Consider the following 6000-nt stretch of genomic DNA (forward strand, 5'->3'; position numbering starts at 1 on the left):
ATTTTAAAAACAAGCTGGCTTTATTTTTTTGGTTACAGGATTACATGGGAAAATCTCTGATCCTATGTGGTAATGTATTTCTTTGACGCTACTTTATCACATTGATGGTAAGTGTATGTAAGTGAATGAATATGAACACAGCAGAACTTGTGGTCTGAAGAAAATGTAAAGCTATTTGAAAGAACTGAGTTAGGGTTGTAAATAGAAATGCAAGTTGCTATGTATCAAGGATTTTTATTTGTAGCTTTTATTTAAAATCTGTTCTTTAGTTATTTTCCCACTCCTGAAAGGTCAGTGATGCTGTGTTTTAATTAAAAGCATTAGGGAGACACCGTCTATCTTTGGAAGTCTTTATTGCTGCTCAAAACTTTCTTTATCCACAGACAAATTTGTTCTTATTCCCTTTCCTTCCATATCTAAGGTTGAAGTGCATTTTTAAAAAGAGCAAGAAACACAAGAGGAAATACCTGTAGTTGATGCAAACTGTATTTTCCATTCAGTCACATGCAAGTGCAATGCTGCAACTGTCCCATATTAAGTATTTAAGTCTTTAGTAGGTAACACTAATCTGGAATTTTCAGGCCTAATTCATAAACGTTGGTAGATACTAGACAAAATGTACAATGATAGCGCTTATGCCACTATAGGTTTTTATGACTATGAAGGTCGTTCATTCCTAGCAAAGAAATCAGGTAGAGCATGTTTGGGATGTCCTTTTGCTCTGCTCCTCATTCTTGATGGCCCATCCTCACATTAATTCTGAGCAGATATTTGTCTTAACTATGCCTTGACTTCCTGGAGACATTCTCCCTGCATCCCTCTCCAGTTCAGGAACCACATATATGATTGTCTCTTCAACATCTCCATTTAGATAGCACAATATAGAAAAAATTTCAAATTATATATCTGATTAAGGATTAATATCCAGAATATAGAAAGAACTTCTAAAATTCGACAACAACAAAAATCAAATAACCCAATTCAAAATGGGCAAAAGACATGAATAGACATCTCTTCAAACAAGTTACACAAATGGCCAATAACACATACAAAGATGTTCAACATCACTAATTATTAGAGAAATGCAAGTCAAAACTACAATGAAATACCAGATCACACCCATCTGAATGGCTACTATCAAAAAAACAGAAAGTAAAAAGTGCTGGCAATGATGTGGAGAAACTGGAACCCTTGTGCGCTGTTAATAGGAATGTAAAATGGTACAGCCACTGTAGAAAAGAATATGGTGATTCCTCAAACAAATAAAGATACAACTGCCATATGATCTAGCAATTCCACCTTTGCTATATACCCAAAAGAATTTAAAGCAGAGTCTCAAAGAGATAGTTGCATACCCATGTTCATAGCAGCATTATTCACAAGCTAAAATGTGGAAGCAACTCCAAGTATCCATCACTGGTCGGATAAAGAAGGAAAATGCACTATATACACACAATGGAATATTATTCAGCCTTAAAAAGAAAGAAAATTCTGACACATACTACAACGTGGATGAATCTGGAAGACATTATGCTAGGTGAAATAAGCCAGTCACAAAAAGACAAATACTGTATGATTTCACTTACATGAGGTACTTAGTCAAAATCATAAAGACAGAAAGTAGAATGGTGGTTGCCTGAAGATCTGGGAAGGGAAGAATGGGGAGTGATTGTTTAATAGGTACCGAGTCTCCATTTCACAAGATAAAAAGAGTTATAGAGATGGATGGTGATGATTATTGTACTTTATGAATGTATTTCAATACGATTGAACTGTATGCTTAAAAATGGTTAAGGTGTTAAATTTTATGTTCTGTGTATTTTACCAGAATAAAAAAATTGAAAAAATATCAAATACAAGTAAAAATATAGCAATATTTGATATTCAGGATTTACCATTTTCTCTGTCCTCAGTCTGGTCTTCTGTATTTCTCTGATCTCTGAACGATGTCACCATGCCTCCACCTACAAAGAGGAGAAATCTAATATTCATCCTTGAAATTTCCCTTTTTTTCACCTTTCATATGTAATCCACTACAATGTTTTAAATTATACATTCTTGTTTCTTTGGAACACCTGCCATCTCTCCCTACTGATGCAGTTTATGTGAAATCATCAAAATATTAGTGTGTTGTAACTCAGTGCAGTATTAATGAATTGTTACATCATAAAATTAAGCATGAGCACTTTTCAACTCCTCAGGTAACACCTTTTAGAATAATTTGGAGCACTGAATCATTTTTGGATAGAAACAAGCCATATTATAAAAACAAAATAACCATTTGATATGACATATGATTCCCTCTGAAATTGTTTATTTTAGTTATGTCTTAAAAGATAGTTGAAGAAAAAGGCAATAAACAATGAAGACTGAGCTTTGATCATTATATCTTTAAAAAATTATCTTTCTATACATCTTTATACAGATATAAAACTTTTTTTTATAGAGGTGAACATAGAAGTGAATGCTACCTCCAATATTTTCCAGGAATGATAGGCTACAAAATAAACACCTCATGAAAGGGGTTTGGTCAAAGATGCACATGGAATCACAGACACAGTTACCTCGAAAGGACCCCAAAATGGAAAGTGAAAGTGTGAGTGGTATATGTGGCTGCAATTTTGGTGTATGTAATATTAACCACAGTCAAGGTTGGAAAAAAATATTTGTCTCTGACCCTGTCAAAATTCACTTTTTAGAGGCTTTCCATTTTCATATTTTAAATTTTGAATGACTGACTCCTTTACTGCTGTTAATTTATGTGACACTTTTGTAAATATTTATTCTATAGACTTCTAACTGCCCATGTGACACACATGTTTTTAGATTTAAGATGTTGACATTTTTTTTCTTTTTTAATTTGAGAAAAGAAAAACAAGAGCCGGATTTAATCCCTGCTTCAACATTTTTTGGATGTACAACCTTGGTAATGTAGCTAATGAATGCACTTCTCTGAGGCTTGGTTTCCAACAATATAGCTGGAACAATGGGACTACTAATACCTACCTCAAACTGGTTATTGTGAGGGTGAAAATATAAAAGTCACTTCACACTCCTTACCACTTAGGCAATCAATAACTAGTAGCTCTTAATAGCATTAATATTGAGCTTTCAATCACAATTTGCTTACAATCACAGGAAAAATTATCCTGTTTAATTTTGCGAAGCCAATTAAATATATAGAAACAAAATGAAATACAGGTTGAGGTAATTTATTATTATTATCATTATTATCTATAGAAGACAGTAGTTTCTAAGGTCATGATAAGGTTTGGTTGTCAAAGAAAAGTGGTTGGGACAAATTATATATTGTGATGAAGTGGTGAGAATTCAAATTCAACAGCTTATGGAAGATAACTAATAAACTAAATTTGAATCTGAGATGTTGAAATTGAACAGGTCCATGGAGACAACGTCAACCAACCTTCTCCTTTTCCAGTCTGTAAGGGCTAAGCCTACAAAAGTTTGCTGATTTCTGACAGCAACATAGCAGTTAACAAAAGGGAAAGTAGAAACTACATTTTTTAAACTCCCAGCTCAATGCTCCTTCTAATACTGCATCATGCAAATGAAGACAAAGTTAATTCCCAAGTTATTTGCTTATCTTACATACAGAGTACATTGGATAGAAGATGTCTAGATTATTTCGGAAATATCATCGCAGAGACATAAATGGTCAGTTACGCTTACAAACATCTTGGAGAAATTTAAGTGGTTAAATTTCTGGGATAAAACTTATCATTTAATTGCGTGTCCTTACTGAGTTAGGTATCTGGAAAGAAACATAAGCCTCATCCAGCACACTGTTTCAGTGAGCATAGTGACTCCATAACATAAATTCAGTTTTTTGCGCTTAGTGTGAAAAGCTAACTGACCATGAACCTTGCCCTCTAAGAGCACATGGTCTAATGAGGAGGAAATCCATATGCAATTCAACAAGGAAGGTGCTGAGATGTGGGTATGCAGAAGATATTACGAAAGTATACGGCAGCAATATTTACCTGTGGTCAAATGATCACTTATAACATAGACTTTCAGGTCAATAAATTAACTTTTAAAAATAACCAGATGCGGGCTTCCCTGGTGGCGCAGTGGTTGAGAGTCCGCCTGCCGATGCAGGGGACACGGGTTTGTGCCCCGGTCCGGGATGATCCCACATGCCGTGGAGCGGCTGGGTCCGTGAGCCATGGTCGCTGAGCCTGCGCGTCCGGAGCCTGTGCTCCGCAACTGGAGAGACCACAACAGTGAGAGGCCCGCGTACCGCAAAAAAAAAAAAAAAAAAAAAAAAAAAAAGAAACAGATGCTTATTCAGATAATAATAAAATTGCCATCACCTTAAATTGTTTCTATCAGCAAAAAAGGCCGTTGGAAAGTAGTACTCTGTTCTCAAAAAAACAAAAATGTGTTGATATCATTACCATAACCTTTCATTATTCTATATTCCTTGGAGAAAACAGAGTAAGAATCTGTTTTCTAAACTTCCAGGTAATATGATTTATATTCCTACCTTCAGAAAACACACAATCTCAATCAAAAAGGTTATTTTCCATACTTTCCCTCTCTGAAAATATGAAAAGAAATTCCAAGCAAGTACAAAAAAGGAAGCCAGGCAGCTGTTTGGGCTATTACTGAATAATTATGATGCTCATCACTATCATTTCCCTTTAATGTTAATTTAAAATATGCTAGGCACCGTAAAGCACACTGGTAAATACAGCATTTTAAAGAAACTTTGGACAGAAATACATAATACTTTATTTGAAAGAAACAAAAGGAAAGAAACCAGATGCCACAGCATAATTTCCTCTTGTTTTGAAGGGAGTAGCAATCAATTATTCTGAAGTAGAAAAAGTAGTGAATGGAATGGATGTTCTGGAGTCATACTGAATCAGCTATACCTCATGAAATCACTGCAATAACAAATTTAATTATTTTTCCCCAAAGCCAACATTCTAGCCTTCTTGTAGGTTTCATGCTCTTTACGAATCTCTACTTTTATTACCAAAAAAAAACTGTTAATGACACTACATAATAGCTAATAATATTGCTACATCACCTTACTGTATTTCAGGTCAATGAAGTGTAACAAAATATTAACATTCATTCATATCAAAAGAGATTTTATATGAGCATTTTTAAAACTTTTGTTTTTTTATACTTTCTCTTAATTGAAGCTTTTAGAATCCATCAAAACATTAGAGAACTTACAGCAAAATCAACAAGTGAGGGTCTAAACTCTTGAGTCTAAATATTTTTACAGGGAAATTCATTTTATTTTATACTCTTAACACTCACCATGTACATTCTTATAAAAAGTCTTGGTGATAAAAAGAAAAAAATTGAGGTATTTGTAATGAGGTAGATAGACCTACAGGCTGTCATATAGAGTGAAGTAAGTCAGAAAGAGAAAGACAAATACCGTATGCTAACACATATATATGGAATTTAAGAAAAAAAAATGTCATGAAGAACCTAGGGGTAAGACAGGAATAAAGACACAGACCTACTAGAGAATGGACTTGAGGATATGGGGAATGAGAAGGGTATAAGCTGTGACAAAGCGAGAGAGAGGCATGGACATATATACACTACCAAACATAAGGTAGATAGCTAGTGGGAAGCAGCCGCATAGCACAGAGAGATCAGCTTGATGCTTTGTGACCGCCTGGAGGGGTGGGATAGGGAGGGTGGGAGGGAGGGAGACACAAGAGGGAAGAGATATGGGAACATATGTATAACTGATTCACTTTGTTATAAAGCAGAAACTAACACACCATTGTAAAGCAATTATACTCCAATAAAGATGTAAAAAAAAAAAAAGTCTTGGTGAAGGAATTGAATATAAAGAAACAAAAACTGATTAAGGAGGATTCCCACCAGAAAAAATCCAGGAAATGTTTTCATAGATACAGACATTGCTAGCCCTGTATTATTAGCATGGAGGGAAGATTGGACAAAAAGGAACACACCTTAAATTCAAAGCGGAGGAAAAAAACGAGA

The sequence above is a fragment of the Lagenorhynchus albirostris genome, chromosome 5, assembly GCF_949774975.1.
Source record: "Lagenorhynchus albirostris chromosome 5, mLagAlb1.1, whole genome shotgun sequence".
Taxonomy (NCBI): domain Eukaryota; kingdom Metazoa; phylum Chordata; class Mammalia; order Artiodactyla; family Delphinidae; genus Lagenorhynchus; species Lagenorhynchus albirostris.